General features: G+C 45.6%; 1 protein-coding gene across 47 annotated transcripts in view; it reads right to left on the minus strand.

The window, feature by feature from the left end:
* FAM120B (family with sequence similarity 120 member B) overlaps positions 1-5,304 on the minus strand; it is an 83,118-nt gene extending 77,814 nt beyond the window's left edge. For all 47 annotated transcript variants that reach the window (XR_012433246.1, XR_012433247.1, XR_012433245.1 and 44 more), the window contains exon 1: positions 5,203-5,304. The gene's annotated coding sequence lies outside the window, so the exon portion shown is untranslated. The remainder of the gene's footprint in view (positions 1-5,202) is intronic.
* Positions 5,305-9,938: the final 4,634 nt, after the last annotated feature.

The raw sequence follows: 9,938 nt of genomic DNA on the forward strand, positions 1-9,938 counted from the left end.
GTGTCATGTATAACAGATGTACAACATGGACGTGAGTTCTCTAACTCCACTGGAGAACACCTGGATTATTTCCAACTTTGCACGCCATAACTAAGAATGTGAAACGCATCCTTGCATATAAATCTTAGAGATCTCTCATCATTTCCTTAGTATCTCAGACAGGAAGCTGCTGACTCACGGCATAGGCACACATTGGCAGTTTTTCTCCAGAAGCATTGTATCAAGAATAGACCCACTTGTAACATGAATATTCAGCTCTCTTCAACAATATCAGGTAATTTTATTTGAAAATAAATTTGGTTTACTCATTTAGCAAGCACCTTTATGTCAGACATTGGAGTAGTCACTGAGCTATGAACAAGACAGATGAGGTCCCTGCCCTCCAGCAGTCAACAGTCTCTTGGACACAAGTGTAGGACTGAGAAAGTAAGAGTGTTGGGGAATTTTCAGCAGGGAAAGCCAACCTCGTTTAGGGCTCTAAGACAATCCCCTGAGGAGAGGGTAAAGGGAAGGCCTGAAGACAGGCAGGTGTGGCCAGAGGAAGGCATGAGCAATATGGAGGAAATATTTTAAAGGTCTATAAGGTATCTTTTTTCAAATTATTAGGTGCTTAAAACATCTGCTCTATTAAGTAGTTTAATGTAACTTGCAACTGTATAAATTTGTTCAAGTATAGAAATGGAAAAAAAAAAAAACGCCACCTTCAGTATGTCTAGAACCTATTTTAGGGGAAGATGAAGAGATGAGATACTGCTGGAGGAGTTGGGGCCAGGTAAGTGAAAGGCCTAGCAAACCATGCTAAAATGTCTACGCTTCATCCGAAGGGAAATGATATGTCACTAAGGACTCAAGCAAGTGCGTTTCAGAAACACTGCTCTGCCTATGTTCCGGGGATGGGTGGAGGCAGGCAAGTCTGGAGTCAGATGGTCCATCGTGAACCAGGTGCTATGGCTGTTCAGCATCCACTCTCCCTCCCTATTCTGGAAGAATCCCAAGGCTAGTGGGATGCAGGGCCACTTCCTATCACAGAAGAAAAAGAAGGGCAGAGAGACCCTCTTCTATCCCCCCACAGACACACTAAGAACATGAGATCTAAACACAACCACATTCCCACATTCACTCATAAATACTCATTCAGGATTTACTGTGCTCCAAGGCCTGTGTTAGGAGCCGTGGATACAGCAATGAATAAGACAAGATTCCCAGCTAAGACCATGAACCCTGAGGAAGGAGGCAAGCAAAGACTCGGAGTCCTCTAAGAAGCAGAGAGTTTTGGGTGAGGGCTGTAACACACATATCAAAATATACCTAACTGTTAACTGTGTGCAGTCTACTCCAAAAGTCCCATGGCAGCCCCTCTAGTCCCACTGGCCCAGATTAGAGCACATTATCAGTTTTGTGCAGCCTCTTAAGTCAAAGACACATTCTAGCAGCAAAGAAGGCGGGAGTCACTTTGGGGAGGCAGCAAACTTTGTGTCAGGTGAAATCACCTGCCTGAGGCCACAAGCAGTAATTAACAAGGAGGCCAGGATTTGAATCCACCTGACTCCACAGCCCAGCTGCCTTTCACTAGGCCACAACCCTCACTTAGCACTGCTGTAGGTTAGTGATCTGGTCATTGCTGTGTGCTGCCAGTGGGGCAAAGGCCTCACCACAGAGCCACCCTGTGGGATGTGTCCTTACCCGAGATCTCTCCTTCCCACGTTATTCCCAGTCACTAGCCTATCGGTGGGTCCTAAGAGGAGGATGGAGAATTAAGGAGACTCTCTGGCTTCTCCCAGCAACCCAGAATTCTGGTGCCCTTAGCCTTTCCTACCCACACTGCGCTCTACAAAACCCCTTGGAGGCTCTTGCAGCATAAACAACTTATTCAGAAGACGCTTATTTAGGCTCTTATTATCATCTACAGACGACTTTTCGAATCAGTTCTAACAATTAGCTCCTAAACCCATAATAGAGAAAAATACAGAAACTTTGGGCAGGAAAACTGACAGCAGTTAGAAGTGCTAACAGCTGACTCAATGAAATAGAGGACAGAAAACTTTAAAAACTGGAAAGATGCAAAAACCCCCACAGGAAATAGCTGTATATGCCTCAATAAACCTAACAACATTACTGTTCACATCACAACAAATTATATTTTAAATGGTCACTTGAGATCACTGAGGAAAGTTTACATCACATTCAGTACATTCCATTTAAGAACACAGGAAATAATACACTTTAGGAAGATTCCCAACCTAAACGGGATATTTTGGTGCTTAATGGGCAAAAACCTAATCTAGCCAGAAAACTCCTCTGCTATTCAGAAAGTTAATATCCTTTGGTCATAATTAGCCATGGTTTTATTGTAAATGACTTTATAATAATTTGCACAAATCCAAATTAAATTAATTCTTTGGACTAAAGTCCTAATAGGAACACTATCAACACTGCCCACTTTTAAAGAACCTAGTGTGTAGATACATATGGATGTGCACAGATAGGTATTAACATATGGAAACACCGAAGGATATAATTTACTCCATCTTACATTAAATGTTCTATAATAAGAGCTGACTAAAATAGATTCCTCTTTATCATTTGTTTGTAAGGAAAACAGTACTCAGAAGCTGGCTTTTTTGGTTAAGGGAGGCCCTGATTTACTGTACAGCTGAAGACAAATCATTTAACCTCTTTGTACATCACTGATTTCCTCATTTGTAAAAATAAGATAATTATTTACTTCTCAGGGAGATTTAAAACTACTACTAAAAAATTCCTTAGAAATACCTTATCTTTGCATAAATAATTTAAACTTTAAACATGTTTTAAATCTGAAGATTTTCCAACAGAACACAAATTAAAATTATTTATACTCATTATAAAGCTCTATAAAACTGGTGGCATTTTCAAAGTAATAAATCAAAAGTCGCAATAAATTCCTGTGTGAATTCACATAGTGTATAACTGTAGTTTCCATGGAGTTAAGAGTTGCTTTTATGATTTCCATTAAGCAGACTCTCCTTCTTAGCATCAACCTTTTCTTAAAGGGGGTGGCAACTCTGCAGTGAAATAAATCTAACAATACAGGCATTTAAGCTTGCAACAAAGAAGTTACAAAGATCCTGTCCAACATGCTGAGTTACTAAGCTCTGACATCTCCCTCCGGACATTACAGCTAAATAAAGTCAGGTTATGGCAGGAACTTGATCAGTTCCATTAGTTCACATTTTTTCCTCCATGCCTAAATAAAAAGCACACACCAGAAGAGGAAGAAGTAGGAGGTAGGGAAAGGAAGGGGTCTGAAGGACAAAAATGCAAATCTCAAGGAAGGATATGACAAATAGCCAGTTTTGCAGGGATCTAAGTTGTAAAAGACTTGAAACATACCATTTGGGAACCCTCTTTTCAAAAAAGCATACAAATTATAAACAGAAGATCTCTGAGGTCCCAGTGCCTAGGTAAGGGCCCATGCAAGTGACAGACCCAGAAACCTGAACTTCATTAGCTTTACAGTAAATCTGCCCCATAAATGGTATCCAGATTCAGGATCATGGATGGGGGAGAATCTCAGAATGCTAAAAACTATGTTACCCCAGATGTCACCTACTGTAGTTTTCTCAGTGGGCCACAGGTGGTCAGAGATTTCAGTATGTCTGGAAGATTAGGTGGTTAGAAACTAAGTAAAAAAACTGGAGGGTCAAGGTAGTCACAAAATGGGTGTGTGTGGGTGTGTGCGTGCGTGTGAAGATGAGCAGTGAGGACCCTGACCCAGCAATGGTGTTGGTGCTTTTCAAGAATACAACTGGTAAGAAGGCTCAATTAGAGTTCCAAAACAAAAGGAATGGCAAAGTCAGGGGGAAAATCCACTAATGACGGAGCTGGGAGATGGCAGAAATGGGATGAAGAAGGTATCAGAACACAGACTGTGAAGGCTGTAGTGGTGACAGAGGGTGGCTCCTAACAGTAAAGTCCAAAGATGGGCAGGTCAAAGACCCTATGTGAAGGGGAGGTCAGAGAAAGGTCAAAAACAAAAGCATGACACTAGACATGGGGGAACCTGGGAGTACAGCTGTGGATAAGATGCTCTCACATATTCAGGAGATGGAGGTTAGGACCCTGCTGCTCCAGATATGGTCCCCATTCTGGGCTTTTCCCTCTCCATACTTCTCCACTGAAGGACCCAGGCCATGAGAAAGTCCACCCTCTCACTTCTTTACCTCCAGGTTCTCTCCACTACCACTTCGGGGTTTCCAGTCCCTGAACGACGACAAAAGCCTTTTGTCTGTCCACAGTCACCCTCATCCCCAACCCTGTATCTGCCAGACTGAATCTCTTTAACGCTAAGATCTGATCACATCACTTCCTTGCCCCACATGCTCTTTAGCTTCCTTCCTGCCATTCCCCATCCCTAACCAACATTTCTCGTCTCACAAATGCTCAACTCCTAGTTCCCAGAATATGTCAGACTGTCTGAAACCATCACGTCTTAAACATTTATGTTCTTACTGCCAGGAATAGGCTCTCAACTCTCGTTCACCTCCCAACTCCTGCTTACTCAAAACTCTGCTCAAATCCCACCTTTATGGAAATTTCCTGGACCCTCTGGGCAAATCACCCTCTAAGGTACCCTTTTCTTTCTGCATCGTAGGATCTGCTTGACGCTCAGTGTTGTCCCACGGGTCTGTAAACTCCTTGCTGGCAGGGAACTCTGTCTTTCTGTCGTTCCCCAAGGAGCTGGGGCCCTGACTCAGGGATATGCGAGAAAAGTGAAAAGATCAGAGGATGCCTCTCTCTTCTAAGGACGACCACAAAAGTCGTGCAGCTATGAAGGATAACAGATCTACCCAGAAATGACACACAGGAGCCAAACGCACATCTTAAGGGAGGGAGTCGAGGTCACAGGTGACCTCAAGATGGGGCAGGCAAGGCGAGCAGCTGCGGGTCGCGAGGTCGGGGAGCACGGGACGACGCGGACCAGGGCCCGGCAGGAGGGTCCTGCGCAGGGGCAGGGATGACGACAGGCCCGGCAGCGGGGAAGCGAGGATCCCATGATGTCGCAGCCGCGGTGACTAGGGCAGAAGCACGGCCAGGACGGCATTAGGGGCCGGGCAGAGGCCGAGGGGCTGACGCGCACAAGGGTCGGACGCGGGTAAAGGACGGTCACGCAGGCCGGAAGCGGCCCGGACGGCGCGCGGGTGCCCTCGGGCCCGGCCCTACCTAGAGATGCGCCAACACCAGCCGCAACGCGCCCGCTGCGCCCTAGGCCCAGCCGCCTCAGCCACCGCAACCGCCACAGCCGCCTCGTTCACTTCCGCTTCCGCTCAAGGCGCTTCCGCTCCGGACTTGGCCAGGTTCGCAGGCGCGGGGTCTGTGTGGCCGTTGCGAGAGTGAGGCGCGCAGGCGTCGTGGGTGGGGCGGGGAGAGAGACGCGCAGGCGCAGGGAGCAGGGGCACGGTGCGCAGGCGCCGGCGGAGTGGGACTCCACGGCCTGTTGCCACAGCAACTGCGCCGGTCCTCGCCGACCTCCGGTCCCGCAGTCAGGTAGCTGCCCGGTGGCGTCGGGCGGGTGCCGCCCTTGAACGTCTTTGTTCATACACTGTCCTGCGGCCGGGATTGTGTCTTGATGCTGCATGCCGGTCTTTGTCCTGCCACAGGCACGGAGGACCGGCGGCTCCCGGGGCCTCAGGCCGCAGTTGTGCTATCGCGGCCGGGAGACTCTTCTGGGCCGGAAACGGGGACGGCGCGGGGGCTCCTGCCTTGGGGACCCGCCGCGCGCCTCCCCGCCCCGCTTGGAAAGGGAGCGGGGACGTCCCGGCGTGCGACCCTCGTCTCCCTATCGGGACGGCCCGGCCCCAGTCAGCGCTGAGCACTTCTTGGCCGGGTGGTCTGACCGCCACCGTTGTCGCTCTCAACTACTCTTCAGCTGAAAGTCGTTTCGGGCAGGTTTGCTAGTCTGGAATTGGGTGGGAGAGAATTCCAGGGAGAGGAAAGGCTGAGGCAATAGCAATGAGGGAGCAGGATGCTTCAGAGGAATTCCAGTGGCTGCTGTGGATACATGGTGGCGGGGACCAGTGCCACCTGATCGTGCAGGTCCCTGTCGTCACGTTCAGGAGTTTGGACTCTGCAGTCCACAATCACAGCCTTATTTCTGCAGCTGCTCTAAGAGAAACTCACCTTCAGGACATGCTCCCTTGGGCTAGGAGATCAGGTGAACTCCGGGTGATGCGCAAGTCCACCCCTCTTGCTGCAGTTCCACCTTTTTCTCTACAACCAAGCAAACATTTTGGCAGCCAGGTGTGAGTGATGACCTTGAAACCAGTCTGATTTATTTTTCTGAAAAGTAAGTTATTGACAAATGTCAATTTTTAATAATATCACCTTATTTAGGATGTATCTCCAAACCTATCCTTACACACAGTATGTCTCGGCAAGGCAGCTATAAGCCCTGGTGAGCTAATGGGTCTTCCATCAGGGAAGTGAAATGGTCAAATACTGTTCTAGGAAAAATGTTCTGTTGATTTTCTTCAGAATCTCTGGCAAAGCACTTGATCAAGTACTCAGAAAACATTACCAAATGGAAGTGGCACCAGGTCTGCATTAAAGTATTTGGGAAGGAATCTCCATTCAGCATACACTTACTTTCCTGATGGGCCTTTCTTTAAGTAAAATCAACAGATGGTGTTCAGCACCTACTGCTGATTAATGCTGTGGGGTGACACCAAGAAGTATGTGAAATGACCTGTAGTCTTAAGGAGTACTCATCGGGGTTGGGGACATAAACTAACATACTTTAAATACCAGGCAACAAGTGAAACAAATTGTAAGGAGTAAGGGTTGTAATGTTTCTGTCCCCCCCAACATTCATAGGTTGAAATTAATCCGAGCATGATGATCTTTGGAGGTGGGGCCTTTGGGAGGTGAATAAATCATGAGAGTGGAGCCTCATGAATGGGAATAGTGCCATAATGAGGCCACAGAGCTCTCTTGCCCACTTTCCACCATGTGAGGATACAATGAGAAAATGGCCTGCAACCCAAAAGAGAGGCCTCACCAGAACCTAACTATGGTGGTGTCTGATCTGAGACCTCAGCGCCTCCAGAGCTATGAGAAATGAATTTGCAATGAATTTGTACCACCCAGTATAAGGTACTTTGCTGTAGCAGTCTGAACAGTCTAAGACAGGGATGAAACAGCTTCAGGGAGCAAATGTGGGAACTGAGCCTGGAAGAAGGAGTAGGATCTGACAAAGGGTTAGAAGAGGAAGGACTCCAAGCAGAAGGAGCAAACCTAGGAAAGAGACTGAGGGAAAAATTCAGGAGACTAAACTCTCATGCGCAGGAGGTTCATGCTGAGGGGAGCAGGAAGCGGAGCTGGACTGGGGAGGCCTTGAAAGGCAGGCAGAGCAGGGAGCCCCAGCAGGTGACAGTGCTCATTGGCCTTCCAGACGGATTTGATGGTATCACTCATGATGGAACAAAAACAAAAAAGACACAAATGTGACATCTGAAAAACAGGAAAGAGAAAGATAATAGAGAAAATGAAGAGAAGAAAATCTTCCCAGGTCTAGAAGATATATTCTCATATGGAAAGGGCCCAGCAGGTGCCCAGCACAACAAACCTAGAAAGACCAACACCAAGGCACATTGCCACAGCATTCAGAACGCCAGGGATAAAGAAGAGATCTTCAGAGTTTCCTGAAGGAAAAATGAAAAGGTCACATTTAGAGGACTGGAAATCAGAATGGCATAGAAATACTCCACAGAATCCCAGGAAGCTGAAATACAATGGGGCATTAACTTCAAAATTCTGAAGAAAATTCTAACATAGAATTCAACTCTCATTATATTAGCTGTTTGTGGGTAGGATATAGATATTTTCAGATATCTTTTTCTCAGAAAGCTACTGGAGGATATTCTTCTCCAAAATTAAGAAATAAGTCAGGAAAGAGGATAATATTTGGGACCTAGAAAACAGGAAGTCCCAGCTTAGGAGAGAGGAGGTGGGAAGTACTAGGACAGAAGCTAGGACTTATACAATAGGGGATAGAGGCCTCTAGGAGAGATGTCTCCAGAAGGAAGTGAATCACATGGAATGCCTGATATGGATGAATATCTTAAAAGGGGATCTTCAGAATTTGATGATAAGTAATAGCTAGATAGGAAAGTGAATAAGGAAATAAATGAGGCCATTATTGAGTCTAGTGAGAACAATAAACAAAAAAGGATATAGCATATGTCTTGGCTGTGAATAAATATGTAATTATAACAAGGTAATTACTGAATGGGAGTTTAACCCAAAGGGGTGTTATAATTATTTTTGAAAAAAGGGAGGAGACCTTATATGTGTGTATATAAATGTGCGCGTGTCTAGGAAGTGAGGGTGGGAGAGTTAAATCCTTGTCTTCTAGAGTTAGGAAGTCCATAGACTATACACACAACTGAAAAGTAAGGACAGAACATTAAATACACATTCTTAGAAAATATGAGCATAAGGCCAGGCACAGTGGCTCATGCCCATAATCCCAGCTCTTTGGGAGGCCAAAGTGAGAGGACTGTGTGAGCACAGGAGTTGGAGACCAACCTGGGAAACATAGTGAGACCTTGTCTCTACAGAACATTTTTAAAAATTGGCCAGGTGTGGCATGCACCTGTAGTCCCAGCTACTTGGGAGGCCGAGGTGGGAGGATCATATGAGCCCCAGAATTTGAGGCTGCAGTGAGCTGGGATTGTGCCACTGCACTCCAGCCTGGGTGACAGAGTAAGACCCTGTCTCACAAAAAAAAAAAAAAAAAAAAAAAGAAGAAGGAATTGGGAGTGGGAATGTGTGGTGTGGGCAACCACTATTTTTGTTACAAATCTAGAAATACCATTTGAATTTTAAAATTATTAATATTTGATATAAGGAAAAAGTTTTAAGTTTAAAAAAGTTATTCACTAGTACAAGTGGTACTAAGGGGCATGACTGTCACTCAAATTCTAATCTGTCTAAATTCTCAAGCTTTAAAAAATTGTTATGACTACAGTACACTACAATGAAGGGAAGGAAAAGTCGAGGATTACTTCAAGGTCTCTTTCCTGGGAGACTAGAAGAAAAGTTGCATGCAGAAATCAGTGTAACAGGAGCAAGAAGAATTACATAGGATTATCCACATCCTGCTTCACCTCCTGCGTCATAGCTCAGTAAAGCACTTCCCTGTGCTCTGCTGTGCACAGCCAGTTTATCAGTGTGGGAAAAAATCTAAAAATGAGATGGAGGTTTACATAAAAGAGAAACATAGGAAAAGAAAGGGGAATAAAAAAGAAACTAGAGCGAATTTGGGGGTTAATGCAGAGGAAAAAGCTAAAGTGAGAGACATCACATCAGCTGTGAGAGAGAAACCCAGAAAATGAATGGCAGGGGCATCTGGACAGGTTTCTCTTGGTAACAAGTTGACCCTTTAAATAGACTGCAAGATGTATTTGCAGTTTTAATTTTATTTGGATGCTGAACTAAATTTCTTTGAGTATAACAACCACATGAGCTCAAGATTTTATTTGGGTAATGATATGGTTTCACTGTGTCCCCACCCAAATCTCATCTTGAACTGTAGTTCCTATAATCTCCACATGTCATGGGAGGGACCTGGTGGGAGGTAATTGAATCATGGGGGCGGTTACCTCCATGCTGTTCTCTTCATAGTGGTTGAGTTCTCATGAGACCTGATGGTTTTATAAGGGACTTTTCCCCTGCGTCACTCCGCATTTCTCCTTGCTGCTGCCAAGTGAAGAAGGACATGCTTGCTTCCCCTTCCGACATGATTGTAAGTTTCCTGAGGCCTCCCTAACCATGCTGAACTGTGAGTCAATTAAACCTCTTTCCTTTATAAATCACTCAGTCTCAGGTTTGTCTTTATTAGCAGTGTGAGAATGGACTAATACGCAAATTGGTACCACGTAGTGAGGTGCTGCTGTAAA

This window comes from Macaca fascicularis, chromosome 4 (genome assembly GCF_037993035.2).
Source record: "Macaca fascicularis isolate 582-1 chromosome 4, T2T-MFA8v1.1".
In the NCBI taxonomy this organism is placed as follows: Eukaryota; Metazoa; Chordata; class Mammalia; order Primates; family Cercopithecidae; genus Macaca; species Macaca fascicularis.